An 18425-nucleotide genomic window follows, 5' to 3' on the forward strand; every position below is an offset into this window, starting at 1 on the left:
GACCAAAGCTTTGTATTAAAAAGAGAATATATATTTATTTTATACACTTCTAAGTCAACACATAATCACAATTGGTAAAGTAAGTTAAAAATTCAGTCAAGGAAAAGTGAATACAACTCCCTATTCAATTGTAGACAAGTTTGCGGTAGGGTGAAAACTGAGCAAAACGGCACATTGAAAACCAACTACAAATGGCACTTTAGCAATTCAACGAAAGGGAGGGAAAGTACACGTTAAACCGAAATATCTTCAGACACCCACTAGCAACACTTCCCTGACGTTTTGTGAACAAGTAATGCACAGTCACACTTTAGCCAAAAGATAAGTGAATGAAAACTGAGCAAAATGGCACTCCACAAGTTAAAACAGGAGGATGGAAGAGGGGTTTAGAAGATTTAGGTGCATCAACACATTTCTCATTGAAAACCAATCTAGTGAGAGCAGATCTAACAAATCAGCCAGAGTCAATAGGCCTGAGCCAGAGTCAGTGGTACAGGACCAAGAGCTTAGGAGCAAAAATGTTCTTGTAGCTGCAGTCAAGTCTTTAGTAGAAAAATATTGAAGAGGTAGATGCGAGGTGAAAGACAATGTTAAGAGAGAGGGCGGCCGACCCCACATGTAGTTAAAGGATTTAAAACACCTTTAGGGCTACCACGGAAAAAGGGCGGCCTAGCGGAACAATGTACCTTAAACATGAAGAAGTGGCTCCTGCGGTGGCGGTTGTTCCTGTTAGTTCCTGCAGGTTGAGGAATCCAACAGAGGAAGAGAGGCTCTTGTCGTGGAGGAAGGTTTGAGTCGCTGCACTACCCAGGGATGAAACCAGCCGCGGTGCTGCCAAACGAAGTTTAAAAGGTACGCTCCTTTTAATCGCAGTCCCGGTCGATATCTGCCTGGCTATCCAGTCTCCAAGTGCTGGGCACTGTCGATTCGACCAAGGCAGGTCTGAGGAAGTGATAGGTGAACTGGTTGACCCCACCAGCTCAAGGGAAGGAGGCTCTTTCGCTGAAGATCTCCTCTCGTTGGATGGAAGAAAAGTGGTGAGACGATCCGGCAGGGCTTCACCGGCGGTGTAGATGCTGAAGATGTCTTTGGCTTCTCTCACCTTCGGTTCCGTAGTTCCAGTTGTGACGTCTTGCTCTTCCAGTCCTCAGGACCCTGCTTTTATGCAGAAAGAGACCCATTCATACAGCCTAGCTGTCACTTACACAGTGGAGTGGTCTTCTTGGCGGGAGTCCCTCCAGCCTATCAGGTTAGAGTGCGACCTGAGTTGCTGTGGCAACTCTGTCCAGGGGTTCTACTCCCCCTCCCAAACAACAGACCCACCCCAGACTCAGAGGCGCCGAAAGGAGGGCTTCTTGGCAGAAGCCCGCCAAAAGAGCGAACAAAGGATCCCCGACCTGGGTTAGGAGTTTAGAGTAAGACACGAGAAAGAAATTATCTCAAAGTTCTGGCAAATAAAACCTACCGGAGTAAAGTTAATAATAAAATAAACCAGCGGTATGTTAGAGGCTGTCAGTAAAAGTTTTAGCCTCGAAAAATGGGAAAATCCCATAGGAAAATATTTGCGGTCAAATATAAACGGTGGTAACCACTGCCACCAGCCAGAAACTTTGTAGAGGGGGGCTTTAAGGTACCCTCTCGAAAATGAACATAGGGGAAAAACTATTAACCCCTTCCAGTACTTCCATATTAAGATGGGGGGTACTGGTTTAGTTTATAGAGATTGACAAGTAAAGTCAAGGGGGACTTTACATGCCCTGGGAGACAGTAGTCAGCCCCAGGGTATGGAGTCTATGTTTGGGGGTCGCTACGCCATCCCTGTGTCACTGCACGCAGGGTGCTGTGTAACACATGTGCATAAAGATGGTTCCTTTGGGTGAGAGAAAAGATCCCATTGGCATTAAACACAAAAATAGCCTAGAACACACATAGCAAAGATGCCTAAGAGTGGGAAAAAGAGTCTCACTCTTCGCAGGTAAAAAGAAATAAACCCTTCAAATCCAGCAAAGCTGCTGGGGGACTCCATAGGTAAGGGAAATTAGCCATAAGTGAGAATTCTCCCTAACAATTACCAATCCATAATTTTAATGTCCGGGATACATAACACATGATAACCTTTCAATAAAAGAAAATAAGTCTTTAGGATGCTAATCATACTGAACAAACTGTGGGCACCACTAATGCATGCGCACTTCTGTGTGGATACTTGATCTTTTGGGAGGGGGGTCATGATACATTTGTTGAAAATTCCTTACTACCACTGGGCAGACATATTTAAAGTGGGAACTAGCAGCCCAGGTTGGACTGCTCCTCTTTGGCATGGAAACCAGCCTGATTTGCACATGGTCTTTCCACTTCTGTAATGGCAAGGGCGATGAAAAAACTATTATCTGAAGGGTTCCCGAGAGCAATGCCAGTGGCTATGATTAATCCAATAGCTTCCGGTCAAGAACCTTCACTTTTGTATATAGTCCTCCACGGCCAGCAGGGATTGGCTAGTTGGCAACAGCTCACAGTGGTTCTGCTACTCCAGTGTTGCCCACCCTCTCCCGCGTAAACCGACAGTCTTCCTCGCATTGGCCGACTGTCATCTTGGATCGCCGCTTGGTCGGCTTGGAGCATGTGCGGAGGGTAGCTAGAGTAGCAGAGCTCACTGCTTCGCGATCCCAGAGGTTATTCTCCACCGCATATGTGGATTCCGTAAACCGGGTGTGTGATGGGGGCGTGTCAGTCAATGCCGACAGAATATATTCCTGACTCTGGCGGCTTTACATGCTCTTCTCCTTTACTCGTGGCGTTTGGCATTTGCCCCCTTTCCAATGGTCCTAGTGATAGCCTGCCCGAACTTCAGTCGGGCGGTGGGCATCCCGCCACAGAGGCGTTGCTAGGGGGGGCTCAGGGGGCTATAGCCCCTGGTCTTTTGGTTGTAGCCCCGGACAGAATCTCAGGAGCTACAACCAAAAGGCTAGCTAGCCCCAAGTCTCGACAGTTCCGACAGTAGCGTAGCCCCGGGTCTTTTCCAGACCTAGCAACACCCCTGCACAGCCAAATAGAGTATGAACATGCAGGGGTCTTGAAAGGTCTTTATATGCTTGCTTCGTGTGACATGCCCCTCCCAGCGGACTGGGGCAGCGGGTGGTAGTACCCAGGCCCCATGGTTACCCTACCATCTCCCAGAAGTACCAGGCAGGGAACTTCGCCACAAGGTTTAATGCCGGACCATTTGTGTTAGAGCTTCTTTCTTATACATTTTCACAGCGATAGCAGAATACAAAGAACACCTTCTATTTTAAAGTGTAACTACAGACGATTCATAATTAATGTACGACTGGTTCATAGAACGGGTCCACGCATGCGTGTTTATGCATTTCTAGGACACGGGCAAGAGAACGATTCATTGTTCACATCTACTTTATAGCTGTTTACACTTGTAAATCAGCATAATCAGAGGGTTCTTGACATTCATCGGCTGCTCCCTTTTTCTTTAAATGTTTACACCTGTTAAGTTCAGTGTAAATTAGAGAGGGAACCTTACTTTTTTCGAGAAGACAGATATAGTTAGTCATGTACGATTATTAGAGTTGCTATGCAATCGGAATGAATAGCATAAAATATGATGCCTTCCTGATATCCGATATTGATAGCAGTGGAACAAGGTACATTTCCCAAGGATGATTCCATACCCATAACACTTACCAATGACCACTTTTATATTCTTTTCACGCCATTAACTTTTGGAAAGCCACGCAAGTGCCAACGAGGTTTGCTTGGCTAATGTCTTGCTTTTGAGTTGTCTGCCCTGATCCATACAAAGTGATTTTCTGTCTCTTAGCACCTTGAAGATGGCCTCACTGAGCATGCTCTATGAATGTTTTAAGTGTCAATTCTTCCAACCTGATCCATTGCGCGAGTCTCCAATGGTTGATGTCCCATGTTGGTCGGTTATTGTTTGCATCGTTCCTTTTGTGGTTGCTGTTCTTGTTGAGTTGCTCCCTGGTGTTCCTGTTGTCACAGCAGAAGAAGCATCGCTTGTAGCGGGAGTCGTGTGAGGTCCAGATGGCGATGTTGTGGACTTGGCTGTAGAAATCCCTGGAGACATATCTGTTTCAGAAGTGCTGATTCTTCCTGAATCTGGAGCACAATGAATGGGATCTGAAGTTGGTATTTTACACTTTCTGCCAGCAGTCATACATCATACAACCCAATGACATGCAACATTGGCAATGAGCTCTGGCTAGTTCTTGGCAGAAGCAAAGAGGTCAGACCTCTTTTTAGGCCCCAGACTACAATGTATGGTAATGATGATAACTAACCTTTTTCTTTATAGATTACCAACCTGTTGGATATCACCAATTTCAAAGTCAGTGACCCATAGAATGAATCGCCAATCAATAAAAGATAATGCTTCTGCAGGCAGCAAAATGCACTGGCATCATTGCCAACTCCTGAGAGCTTGTAGAAGCCTGGGGCCTAGTGCGCGAATATTTGCACTGGAGCAAATCGGAGTTGTCCGTGAGCATTTCTGATTTGAACCTGCTACTTTATACCTGATTCAGAAAGAGTACAACGAGAGTAGACCCATACATGCCTGGAGCATCTGGGAGATGCTCATGTGCAAATGTGATTCTCAGAGATTTGCCCAAGGGGATCTAATAGATCCTCCAAGCATCTCCAGATCTTCTCCAGTACTAGGCGTTTCTTATCAAGCATGAGGATCAAACCAGAGATGCTCACATGTATCTCAGCTTTTCACTAGTTAAAATCTTTGTGAATCCGGCACTTAATGTTACTGGGCAAATTATGCATTTGTTGAAAATTCCTCACTGCACGAGTCAAACATATCTATGCACATTTCAAATAGGAGAATGTAGGAAGGGAGATCCTGGAACAATAACAAAATGCACCATACATACTTTAAAGATATTATAAGATGCAATACTGAAAAAACAACAGCAATGAGAACTAGCAATTCAATGACTAAAACAAGTGAATGGAAAAGTCATATGATAGGGTTCTAGTCATGAGGTCCTTCTTGTTCATAGGGAAAAACAATTAGCAATGGTAAGATTGTGTACCTCACTTTTGAGGACAATCGTACGTGCCTTAACCACTTTTTGTGTCCTATTCCTGTCCTACAGCCCCACACTACCCCAAAAGCCATTGTAGCACCTCTATATTATTAAAAACAGATAGAAGAGATTTGGCAGGAACAGAGGAGAGTACCATATGTTCTTTCCTGTTGGAAAATACATACACAACCATGGGATTGTGAGGAAAGGACATCTGCCCCCATGTTGCTTGCTTGCAATTTTGGCTGTAGTGAGGACATTCCACTGATGGGAGATAACAAATATATGCATTTCCTATGATTTGCCACTGGGGCAGACATAGTGGGAAAGCATACTGAGCAGTATTGATGTTATTATATGTTTTTATGTTAATATGCTGCAATAGTCGACTCCATTGCACCCCTTAAACTGCGGAAAGCAAAACCCACCACTCACAAAAACCCCTGATTCACTCCCACACTTCAAACCATGAGAACCAAGAAACACTCACTGGAAACCACGACGTAAAGCCCCCACTTTGTCCAACAAAGTTTGCCTAGCCAACCTTTCCAAAAATCATAAGCATACCATCGTCACTGCCAGAGCCACTGCTATCACCAACAGAATTACCAAAGCCCAGTCCCACTCACGCAAGCTTTTCACTATTTTACGTGAACTTGAGACCCTGTCACTCCCATAAACAACTTCACCAAAGACAATGCCTGTTGCCAAAACATCCAAGACGTTCTCACCAACAAAATCTCCACCCTCCAACAGAAAATCCTTGAGAAACAAAAAACCCTCCAGCCTATGGCCCACACTCTTGACCTTATGCCTAACACTGTCCCCGACCCCTTGCCACTCATACCCACCCCATTTAGCCTCCTCCCAGTCTCAGGAGACGATGTCACTAAATTCCTGGTTAGCCTTAAACCATTGCGATGCCAGGGAGACATTTGCCCCGCTCCACTCATAAAAGACTGTACAGAAGCCATCACCCCATCATCACAGCTTTTCCAGAGCCAGCCTCATCCCACCCATACTCAAGGAAACCTTTCCCTTCATCCAGAAACTATCACTAGACCCTGCCATATCTTCCAACTACCGCCCCATTCCCACAGTCCCATTCCTATTCCTATTGAAAATCCTCGAACGTGCAGCCTCCCTCCAAACTCAGTCCTACCTTGGTAATAACATCATCCTTTGCCCATGCCAATCAGGCTTCCACCCTGGGCATGGCACTGAGTCTGCACTCCCAGATAGACGATATCTGCGATTCCGGCAATTTAGCCCTCCTACTTCTGCTCAACCTGTCAGCAGCTTTTGACTTGGCCAACCACCACACCTTATGAAAACACCTCACCACCGCTGCCCATTTTTCCCCAGAAGGAACCAACTGGGTTGCATCATTCCTAGCAGACAGAACAGCGAGGGACTATGCAGGAAAGTAGCTGCCATCCCTAAACCTGTTCTTTGTGGGGTCCTGCAAGGCTCCTGCATTTCCCCGACCCGTTACAACATATACACAAAGCCCCTCTTCGACCATCTGGACTTCCTCAGCATTTCCTACAACAACTATGCTGACGACACCTGATCCCGCTCCCCCTCTCTGGCAATCACAGACAAGATAAAACCTCCCTCAATAGAATCTGCTAAATCATACAAGCCTGGATGGCCATTCACCAGCTGTGCCTTAACACCAACAAAACTGAAATACTCCTGGTGGGGACCTCCTCATGACTGGCCAAATTAGAGCCGGCCTACAGAACCTTCATCATTGACACCGTTGGCATCACAGTCTGCCCTCACAGCATAACTCTGGGGGTTTACCTGGACTCCAAACTCAGCATCTCTTGCCATTCCAACGCTATTGCGTCTTAAGCAGCCCATACTACCAAGTTACTTAACGCAGCCAACCCTGTCCTCACTACACAAGACCAATTAACGGTAGCCAGAGCAGTAATTGGATCCCATCTAGACTACTACAACTCCCTCTTTGTAGGCACCTCCAAGCGCAACATCAATGAGCTCCAGACTATCCAGAACAATACGATCCGAACAGCTATGAACCTGACCAAACGGGACCATGTAACAGACCATAGAAAATCTGTCCACTGGCTACCAATAAGAGAGAGAGTGCTCTCCATCACCCATCGATGCCACTGGAATTTGGTACCACCTTTGCTGCACGACTCTGGAACGCCCTACCACCCCACCTAAGGGATGAAACCTCCTACTGGACATTCAGAAAACAACTTAAAACTAGACTGTTCAACTGACTTGGTTCTTCTTCCTTTTTCCCCTGATACCTCCTGACCCCTTCTGTAACCAGCGCCTGGATGCATGGGGGCTTGGAGTGCTTTATAAATGAAAAAATAAATACATTTCATTATAGTAGTTTCAAATCTTCTATCCTTGTCCGTATAGTTACGTACTGTACTAGTCCTGCATGGGGTAAGCCGACCTTAGTCTGCTGGGAGAGCTTGAAAAAGGTGAAGATGGAGGCAAACCAGAAAAAGAGGTTCCAGGTGGAGGTAGAGAATGCAGCAGGGCGAGAATGTTTGGTATTAGTATGGATGTCTCTTAGTCCAAAATATATGGACTGAACTCTAAGGGAGATGCCACTTGGTGATATATGTGCCATCCTCCCACCCCAGTTACAATTATAGATGTCCCTTTTATCTTTTCCTGTGGGGCACAGGGTCAACCATGTATAGGGGAATTCCTTATGCTCATAACGTTGGAGAATGAGTTCATATGGGAGAAAGGACCTTCCCGAGCCCTGAGTTCATGACTGGCAGCTTGGAGCGTGTGAGATACTCTTTTTGTCTCTGTTGGCCCACCACCATAATGCTGCCCCATCCTTTCTTTCTCTAGGCTTCCAGTTCCAGTTAAACCTGTAAGGCCCAAAAGGAAGCGGGTGACCTTTCTCGGTGAACCAATCTTTTCCTTCCATTCCTCTCAAATTGATTCAGCAATGCGTGTGGGTGGGGCGGGTTAATCCTTTTCCATCCTTCCAGCAAAGCTTCAGAGGCTAAACTGCATGAAGAAGGTCAGAGGCAGTAGAGTTAGGAGGATCAGCAAGAAAGATGAAGGTTCAGTGTTAACAGGTCAATAGGAGAATAGGCCAGGCGGGAAAGCAATATAAGGACGAGGTAGAAAGTTAAGGTGACAGGAAATGTGATTTCAAGGGAGTAAAAATAGTTTTCTCCTTCAAAAGAGAGTAAAAAGTATGTGACATCCAGCCGAAGCATGCAAAAGGTTAAAACTGTATGAAAATCCTTATCATGCGGCAGTGGTCCAAATCAGAAAAGCAGACTTCTCTCACAATTGAAAGATAAAGCGCAGTGTGCAGAACAAAGACTTTCTGACAAATGGAACAGATCAGCACTAGAGTTTCCCTGCATGCAACGCATAGGTAAAACAGCAGAATAAGATGTTGAACGCTTTGCTCAGACAGAACTGGTCAGCTTGAGTAGGAGCCATTCAGGCTTCCCTCACACAAACAGAAAAGGCAAAATCAGGGCAACAGCAATGCAAGCTTTCATCATGTAGAACAGGTGGAGTGGATCAGTGCAAGGTAAAAAAGGGTAGAAGATACCCAATCAGAGAACCGATAAGGAATGTCTCTGCAGTAGCAGCTCCCCTCACATACAACAGGTGCAACATAGGCTTCAGGAGTGCACACTACCCTCCTAATATAGACAAGCTATGCCATGGACCGCAGTAGATAATTCTTTCCTCAAATGGATCAGAAACATTGCGAGTGCCAACAGAAGACGATTACCACGGATAAGTCGTCGGTCACAGCAGTAGACGTTTCACTCACACAGAGAAGGAATTTTCTGGGATAGAGCAATGCAAGCACCCCCAAAATGATCAGGTAAATGAAGGGTGTCGGAAATGCAAGCTACAGTCGCACAGATTGGGAACACCAAAAGCCTCAGCAGTCCAAATTTCTATCACAAAGGACATGCCCAGCGGGGCTACGCGAACCAAGCTCCCCTCACATAGAATAGAAATAGCATAACCACAGTGCGAGCACCACCCACATAGAACAATAACAGTGTATTGCCTCTGCAGTGCAAACTCCTCACAGATAGAACTAACATAGTACTGATAGGAATTTAGTAAACTGTAATTAGAAGGAATTCAACCTTAGAAAAACAAAATGATTTGGGTCCCACTTCTCAGCCACTGTACAGTTGGATCACTTAAAGAATGTTGCAGAATGGGATGTGTATATTACAGGAGGCATTTCAGACCCCTCTATGGTATGCATCTTGTTTGCTCGGCATGCCGTGCATTGCCAATCCAAGATGGAAGCCAAAATGGATTGATACCCATTCCAAGACGGCAACAAATCTGTTTCTGGTTTTGCGTGCAGAAACGCTGGTATAAAGTCCAGCTCTTGAACGTGTAGGGTGCGCCTTATTGCGTTCTTGATTCCTGTGTTCCTGATTCCTGTTATTGCCTAGTACTTCTTCCTGTGCACTGCTTTCTAGATTCCTCCTGTCACCTACTGCTTTCCATTGCTTCAGCCTGGCTGCCTGGTATTTAGGCTGTTGCCTTTTCCTTCCTGTTGCTTACTGCTGTCCTTCCTTGGCCTCCTTCTCCAGCGACCCATCCTTCTGCTTAGTGGATTCTTCTAGTCCTCTGACCATCATTCCTGCCTTTCATCATTCTTCACGAGTATTGCTGTGGCGATTATCCATCTTGGATTGGGTAGGAATGGGAAGCGAATGAATAGAGCAATTCTAGGAGGTTAAAAATAGGGACTAACGAAACGGAGTGGAGGAACTGTGAAAACACATAGGGCCTCATTACGAGTCCGGCGTTAACCGAGGCGGTAAAACCGCCTGGTTAACGCCGGACTCGTATTACCATTCCGCCTCTGTGATTCCCGGAATTACCGGGGCATTACAACCCGGTTTTCCGGGAATCACGGAGGCGGAATGGTGTTAATCCCCATTCCCATTGAGTCCTATGTAACTCGATGGAAATGGGGATCATGGAAACACCGGCAGCATCTCGTAATGCTGCCGGTGTTTCCTCGTCCGCCTGCATGCGGGAGGTGTTAAACCCGCCAGGTCAGACCTGGCGGGAACATCACCTCCCGCCTGCAGGGGTCGGACTCAGGCGGTCCGGAAACAACGGTGGCGGCGGGTTTACCGCCACCGTTATTTCCGGACCGCCTGGGTCGTAATGAGGCCCATCGTCTTTGTAAAATTTGTTATACAATTAAATATAAATAAAAAAAAACAAAAAAAACAAAATTGGGTTTTCCTCTCACTTACTGGTTGCTGTCCTCAAAGGTCACCAACCTAGTCTGTATTATACCGTGGGAAGGGGGCTTCGTTGGATGGTAGACTGTAGTTACCAAAAAGAAAACAAAGGTATCAGAAGCAAGGCCTGCTGTTGACAAAGTCACCCAATATGTCTTTCATTGTTCCTCTACATAGGTCTGACATTTGATCTCTTCTCTTCGGTGCATATTTACATTTTTAAGACACAAACAAACCTGGACCATTACACAGTAAAGCTAGCATGACTTGTATTAAGTGTTTTGAGATTTTATAGCAGAATTGGCTTTCGATGATTAATGAAAGTCCTAATTTCCTGGAACTAGCACTATGGTAATGGTATGCCAGTGTTGTGATATGATCGTACAGAGTACGCAATGCTAAAATGTATATCTAATCTCATGTCAAATGTTGGCTGGCTCGAGTTAGCTTTACAACCATCAGAGGTCAGTAAAGTGACTTTCGACTGAGGTAATAATCACAGTGCTTAAAAGTTGTTGGAATCATGCATGAAGCATCACGTGAACATGTTCAATACCTAGCTGGATTACCTCTTCATGGACATGTTTTGCTGAGTTTCTATGCAACCATTTCATTGTATTTTTTTGAACAGTGCTTGCACTGGGTGAAAAGTCAGGTTTTGAATGTTCAAAGAGTATGCATGAAGATTTTAAAGAGGCTGTGGCACCATGGGATTTCTGTAATAACAATTCTTCACCCTTCAGTGAGGGCCCTGCTGCTGATGACCATTTATCACAATGACTCCAAGTTAAGGTTTAATGGACGTTTAAACTAGACATTGCACACTAATATGTGCCCCAGATAAGGTTTCGAGATGGGAGGGTTTTACACACAGTTTTAATACTTGGAGTACAAACTATTTTCCTCTGCAAGAGTTTAAAAAATATGCGTCAAGCAAACAAAACATGACTAAACTTGAAAATGAAAAGAGCACATGACCAAAACAGTTGTGAATAAAAGATGTCTGACTTCAAACAATGTATTACTTTTGTGTAAATTGTTCTCCTGCACATTAATGTGCATGAGCACACCGCAAAGATTCATATTAATGCTAAATGCACACAACATAGGAGCTCCAAAAAATACTTGTGTGCATGCATTCACTGAAAAAGTATAATTTGTTTTTTTTAAAAGGCGACCTCCAAAGTGTAATTAGGGTTTCCAACTTATAACAGTTAAGATTCTAAAATGCTAAGTAAACAAATATGCATTTGTAATGCTTCTTTCCATGAGCATTTACAGACATGAAACACAGCAGAAGTTGAAAAGAAGGAAACCATTCTTTATTTCACTGCACACTGTTTCTGAGTTGCTCAGTGAACACAACCCAGCGAGTAATGTGTTTTCAGACATTCATGGCCTGAAATTGCTTCCATCCGCATAAGAATAAAAAGATGTGTTCTTGTTTCTGTCAAGTCCACTGCCCTTTGCACTGCCCTCTGCTTTCAACTGGTGTGTAAATAATACTCATGGAAAGATAAACAGTGTCATACTTACAAGATTATAATATGATATGATATGATATATATGATATGATATGGCATTTATAATGTGCCTGTACACAAGTGTTTCTAGGCGCGACAAAACAAGGAGGGGGAAACAAAGGGAGAACAAATCAACAATATTACTAGGCCTTGTGTCACTCAGATCGCGCAAGTGTGGGGAAGCCGGATGGGGAGAAGTGCCAAGGGGGAGGGAGAAGTGCAGGTAGCTCAATAAGTGCAGCCAGCGAATGGATCATACGTGCAAAAAGAAGGCACTGTAGGGTTGCAGGTAAAGACCCTTAAGTGCTGGGGAAGTACGCAGGCAGTGTGAGGGCAGCTGGACATGCAGGAGCCTGGGCCTGAGTTCAGAGGGTATCCAGGTGACCAGTGCGCAGAGCAGTCAGGTACGTCAGCAGGGGAGAGGAAGAGAGAAAGCGAAAGCGAACAAGAAGGTCTTGAGTTGCTTCCGAAACCGGACCTGGTTCTGCTCAAGTTTGTGAGAGGCAAGGAGGCTGTTCCAGAGGGAGGCCCCAAACCGAGGAGAGACATCTGCCCCCAACTCTCTGCTTGGAGAAGTGTCTGGCCCTCAGAGAGTTGGTGGTGGATGAGCGGAGAGCTCGAGAAGGAAGCTGTTTAGGAAGAGAAAGCTGGAGGTACAGCAGTCCGAGGCCCCAGAAAGTCTTGTTGACGATGCAGAGCGTCTTGAACGTGATCCTTGCACCCACGGGGAGCCAGTGAAGAGATTTCTGGGCTGGAGAAATATGATCCCTGGGCTTGAGGCCAAGGACAAGTCTTGCAGTCCTGTTCTGGATAAGCTGTAAAGGTCAAAGAGTAGAGGCAGGCAGATTTAAAAAAGTGGCTGTTGCAGTAGTCCAGCCTAGAGAGGACCAGGGCTCTGGAGACAGTGAGAAAAGGAAGAATACCTCTGAGGAGATGCAGTTGAAAGTTTGACTTCTTACAGGCGTCAGAAATGTGAGGAGAGAAGGAGAGGGTGGAATCGAAGATGACACCAAGGTTCTTAGCCTCACAGGCAGGAGCAGGAAGAGGGCCTAAAGTTGGCAGCCAGAGAGAGAGAAGAAAGGAGGGAGCAGGTGTCCCAATGAGGAGGATCTCAGTCTTACTGGCATTAAGACGGAGTTCGTTGGTGGCACACCGTTCCGTAATTGCGGGCAGACAGTCTGGTAGGAGAGAAGGAGAAGAAGTGGCTGAGGGGAGCCTGAAAGAGGGCTGGGTGTGATTCGCAGAACACTGAAAACTGGAACAGAAAGTAGTGATGTGGTGGGCAAGGGGTGCTAAGTAGTGGTTGAAAAGCCAGGCAGAGAGGTTAGACCCCTGGGGAACACCACAAGTAGAGAGAGAGAGATAGAAGGGAGGAAAGACCCCAGTTGGACCTCAGAGGGTCGGTCAGTGAGTCAGGAGGTCAACCGGCCCAGGACCTGATCAGTGATACCCAGGTTGTCACGGGTCGATTGAGCAGAATGGCATGGTTGACCGCATAAAAAGCAGAGGATAGATCGAGGAGAATGAGGACAGAAGGGAGATTAGAGTCAAGATTGGAGAGCAGGTCTTTGCGGGTGTTCAGGAGAGCAGTTTCCGGCTTTTGGCAGATTAAGTTGGGAGATGGCCAGCTTTTCCAGGAGTTTATTCAGGGAAGGATTGATGGAGATTGGGCGATAGTTATCCAGAGAGGAAAAATCGGACATGGGTTGCTTTAGAAGGGGGTGCACAAGGGAGTGCTTGACGGGGAGGAGAAAGTTCCAGTGGCAAAGGAGTGATTACAGAAATCGGCCAAGGATGGAGCAAGGGTGTCGATTGGGGGGTCCTTGATGGTTCTGGATGAGCAGGGGAGAATCTGCTTTGACAAGTCTTTCATAGATCAGACTTGTCTAAAAAACATTGTCCGGGGTGAACAGGGCAAAGGAGGAGAAAGTAGGAGGAAAGACGTTCTCAGACAGGCCAGGAGTGTTAGAGGAGGAATAAAAGGAGGTAGAGGAAGAGAGGGTGGACAGGATGTCCTGAGTTTTAGTGGTGAAATGAGAAGCCAAGGCCGTGCAGAGGGCCTGGGAGGGAATAGGAGAGGTAAAGACTGCAGCAGGTTTGGCCAGCTCCTTGCAGTTTTTGAAAGGTTTGGCCGTGATGTTAGATGCCGCAGACATGCTGGCTTGGATGTAGGCTCTCTTCTTAGAGAAGACAGAGAGTTTGTAATGCCCTTGGAGCAGGCGGCAGGTCAGTTTGTCAGGGGGTGCGCCTGATGGCCTCCACTTCCTGTCTGCCAACCTACACTTTGGTTTAAGGCTGGTGAGGTCAGATTCGTACAAAGAGTTGAACTTGGATTTGGGCTTCAAGCAGATCCTTTTGACAGGGGCAAGGACATCCAGAGTGTTAGAGATAGAAAGATGAAGGTTAGAGAGGGTTGTGTCAAGGTGTCAGCCAAAGGTGCAGGAGGGGGAGAGAAAGTAGCAGTGACAGCCTGAACTGACACACGCTTCAAGGGTTGGATGTCTTATTACCACAATTGTCTGGACTTTGAATTGGATGGAACTGCACAGAGAACTTTAAAATAGTTGTATATCCTCAATAGCAATGCTGAGTCTTTATGATTTGAAACATAGAGTCTTCCAATTGCATCACGTAATTGCTGAATATAGCCCTCAATTCATCACTGTACTATTCTTTGGTGCAGAACTTTGTGCCAATATTGACCTTGAATGGCAAGAGATTCCGGAAGAAACGTTATGGAGGATAGCACTGGGTTTAACCCAAGGAACACCCATTACATGTGTTTTGTGTAAGGGCAGTCCCTATCAATCTTATTATAGCAGGAGATTTTTAGTGATTACTCTTCAAATGTGTATGGAGCGGCAAAAGGGGGATTGTCTCTTTTCAGCCTGGCTTTGTTGCCAGAGTTTCAACAAAGGAGCTTTTGAGGGCCCTCACTGGGCCCCTTCCCTGGGGTCCTTATGTCTACCCGCTGCCCTGCTTCTCTGATACTGCACTGGTCCTGGTACTTCTTGTCACCCTGCCACATGCTCACCTCCACCCCTTTCCCTGGGCAGTGAATGCACTCTCAGCAAGTTCTAATCTCACTAGTCTTGTCTCCCTCTGTTAGGGAGAATTCTCTGTTAAAGCTAATTTCCCAAACCTAGTGAGTCCCCCAGCAGCTTTGCTGGATTTTTGGGGTATATTTTTTTTTCTCCTGCTAGGAGTGAGACTTTTTTTCTCCCACTCTTAGGCATGATTTGAGAATGTCCTTTGACTATGTAATGTGTTTTATGGGCTATGGGGTCTTTTACTCCATAGGGCTTCATGTGTTTTTGGTAAGTGTGTTAAACAGCAGCCTCAGTGCAGTAACACAGGGGTGTCATAGTGACCCCCAAACATAGAATCCATACCCTGGGACTGACTACTGTCTCCCAGGGCATGTAGAGTCACCATTAGCTTTACTAGTCTCAAATTGTGAACAGAACCAGTACAAACCATCATATTGTGGAAGTACTGGTAGGGGTAATTCGATTGCCCCTGGGTCTGTTTTCCAAGGGGGCACTGTTGAGCAGTGGATACCACGCGAAATATTCCACCAGAATATTTCATATGGGATTTTCCCATTCATTTTAAACGCACCACTTTTTGGTGCAATGTTAAAGATACCGCCGGGTTATTTATTTAATATTTATTCCCCGGTTGGGTCTTTTTGCCAGGACTCGGTTTTAAAATGGCGTTTGTGTTCGCCTCTGAAACTCTGACCCAAGTCGAGCCCTTTGTTCCACTTTTTGGCGGGCTTCTCCACAGAAGCCTCCAAATGGTGCCACTCTGTCTGGGGTCAACAGGATGTGTGGAAGGGGGATTAGGCACCCTGGACTGAGTTGCCTTGGCAACTCAAGTCACACTCTTGTGTGACTGGCCCAGTGGTGAGCCGCCCGGCTCACCACTTAGCATGTTGGAGTGACAGCTAGGCTGTTGAATGATGGTTTTTCTGCATAAAAGCAGGGCTTTGGGGACTGGAACTTCAGAAGTCGCCACAGGACCTAAAGAATCCGAAGAGGGGAGAAGCTGAGCCATCTACAACAACAGCACCAGCGGTGGAGCCCTGCTGTATGAACTCACCACTTCCCCGACGACAGAGGAGATCTTCTTCCAGGAGAGTCTTCTTCCCTTTGAGCTGGTGGGACCAACCAGTTCGCCTTTTTCGCCTTCCTGGATAGTCTCATGGTCGAATCGCCCATTCCAAGCACCCCTGCGGCCAGATAGCCACGCTTCACCACTACCGCGAATAAAAGGGTCGTACCTTTTAACCGGGAAATTCCGCGGCTGGTTTCTTCCCTGGCGGTGCAACGACCTCCAGCTTTCTTCCTCGTCGAGATCCTCTCTTCCTCTGGTTGAAGCCACGACTTGCACCCGCTGTCAGGAACAACTGCCAGCGCTGGACCTTTCTCACCATTTCAGGTACTGTGTCCCGCCTGGTCTCCCTTGCAACAGATTGTCCAAGGTGTCCCATAAATCCTTGACTTTCTATCTTGGTTGACCTCAGACCTGCTAACTTTACCTTTCTGAACTGATCCAACCTCTTTTTGACTTTTCTGCAAAGACTTTGAGTGCATTTCCACTGTGTGATCTTGGGCACATTCCGCCTTGCTCTCTCCTAGAGTGGGCCTGGCCTATGAACTTTTTGCTATACAGTAGACCCTGCCTTTCTTGACTTGCTGTGGTTTCTTAAAAGTGTTGGTACTGTGTTATTTTCCTATTCTGCCTTTTCTCTCACTTTTTAAACAAATTATTGGAGTGCCATCTACGGTCTCGCGCTCACCTCTGTTTTGCTAAATAAGTGGTGTCTTAACCTAGACTTGTCGAATAATTAACTAGGGAGGTGTATATACTTATAGCGACTGTGTTTGAACTACCTTGACATATAAGTGCCAGTGTATTTTTACAAGTGTGTTTTTAAATAAATAATTATATACTTTTATACCAAAGCTCTGGTCAGTGTTTGCTTTTGCTACTGTATTTCTAGCCCTATTGTGTATACTCTATATACTGCCTAACTCTTCTTGAGAGAAGTCTGACTGCTCAGCCACAGCTACCAGGTAAATCTGGGTGGTGCGGACTGCTACCAATTGGGTTTACTGCTTCCTCTGTAGTCCTAAACTTTTTGCAGTGGTCCCTAAAGGAACTGCACAGGTTTCTGCCTAACACTGGTGTACAGCAGTGGGATTTGTATTGAGTATACATTTTAGTGTGCTTTTAGATACCTTAGTGCAACTAACCACAAAGCTTAGCACTAAAAAGTTTATTTTCTAACCTGGCAACTATGGAAAGTTATAGTCAAGAGTCCCTTGCTACAAAAACTGCTGATTGTTTAAGAGTTATCTGTAAGCATACGAATCTCCTGACTAAAGGCAATAAAATGGAGCTAATAGAAAGCTTGTTAGCAAACCAAAATCTGGGTGATGGTTCAGAGGAACCTACTCCCCCAGGAAATGTAGATAACAGTGATGATATTGATCTTGATCAAAGTGTTGATAATCTTGAGGCAGAGTCAGAAGAGGAGGGTGAGGCTGTTGTGACTGTCCCCCCAGGACTCTGTCTGCTCTACCAGCTGTACCTACTGGACCTTTACCAGGTCCCACATTTAGTCCTCAATGTATGGAACTAGAGAAAATGAAACTTGAATTTGAGTTTAAAAGACATAATGCTCAAACAGAACAACAGCACCAAGAACTAAGGCTCAGAGAAATGGAGCTCAAGCATGAGCTAAAGATGAAGAACTGGTCTGTTGAAAATGCTTCTCTCTCCGGGTTCCTCTAGGAGTTCCAGTCCCAAAAGACCCCGGATGCCTAAAGAGCTTGTGGGTATGCATGAGCTTAAGTTGGATGTGTTGGATTGGTTGGCTATGTTTGAGTATAATTATGGGCTCCAGGACATCTCAGGGAATGAGTTACTTCCTTGGTTGTTCTCTAGGCCCCCCCCTGTTGCATATGATGTGGTAATGGAGTTGGAGGAGGTGGGTAAGAAGGATTATGAATGTGTGAAGCTAGCTTTAATAGCTAGATTTGGGAATATCCCTTCCCAGTACCTTAAGAGGTTTAGGACCCTCAAAAAGCATGATGGTACCCCTTGGGCTACCTGGGTGAGTGAAAGTTTGAAGAACTTAGAGGGATGGATTAAGGGCTAGAAGGTGAACACTTATGAGGGAATGAAGAATCTTGTAATGTTGGAGTCAATTTATGATGCCTGCTCTCCTGAGCTCAGATGGCACTTGGCTGATTCAGAGGAATTAGATTCCAGAAAACTAGCTAAGGCTGCTGACTTGTGGGTTGCCAACAGGGCTACTCACAAGGATTCTGGGGCAACTCAGAAAAAGGATGAGGGGAAACAGCCAAAAAAGGACTCCAAAGAGAATTCTAATAATTCCAATCCCAAAGCGGGCCCCAAACTAAACAATAAGGGTAAGCCACAAGGGAAACCAAATCAGGCTAGTGTACCTTCTGGTGCCAAACCAGAAGGAGGTCAGAACAAGCCACCATTCCAAAAAGCATTTGATAAATGCTATGTTTGTGGCTCAACTGACCATG

General features: G+C 45.8%; 1 protein-coding gene across 4 annotated transcripts in view; it reads right to left on the reverse strand.

Annotated features, from left to right (window-relative positions):
- Window positions 1-18425, reverse strand: part of IL15RA (interleukin 15 receptor subunit alpha) — a 573938-nt gene that overhangs the window by 72478 nt on the left and 483035 nt on the right. The window lies entirely within an intron of this gene.

This window comes from Ambystoma mexicanum, chromosome 12 (genome assembly GCF_040938575.1).
Source record: "Ambystoma mexicanum isolate Mex_15411 chromosome 12, UKY_AmexF1_1, whole genome shotgun sequence".
Taxonomy (NCBI): domain Eukaryota; kingdom Metazoa; phylum Chordata; class Amphibia; order Caudata; family Ambystomatidae; genus Ambystoma; species Ambystoma mexicanum.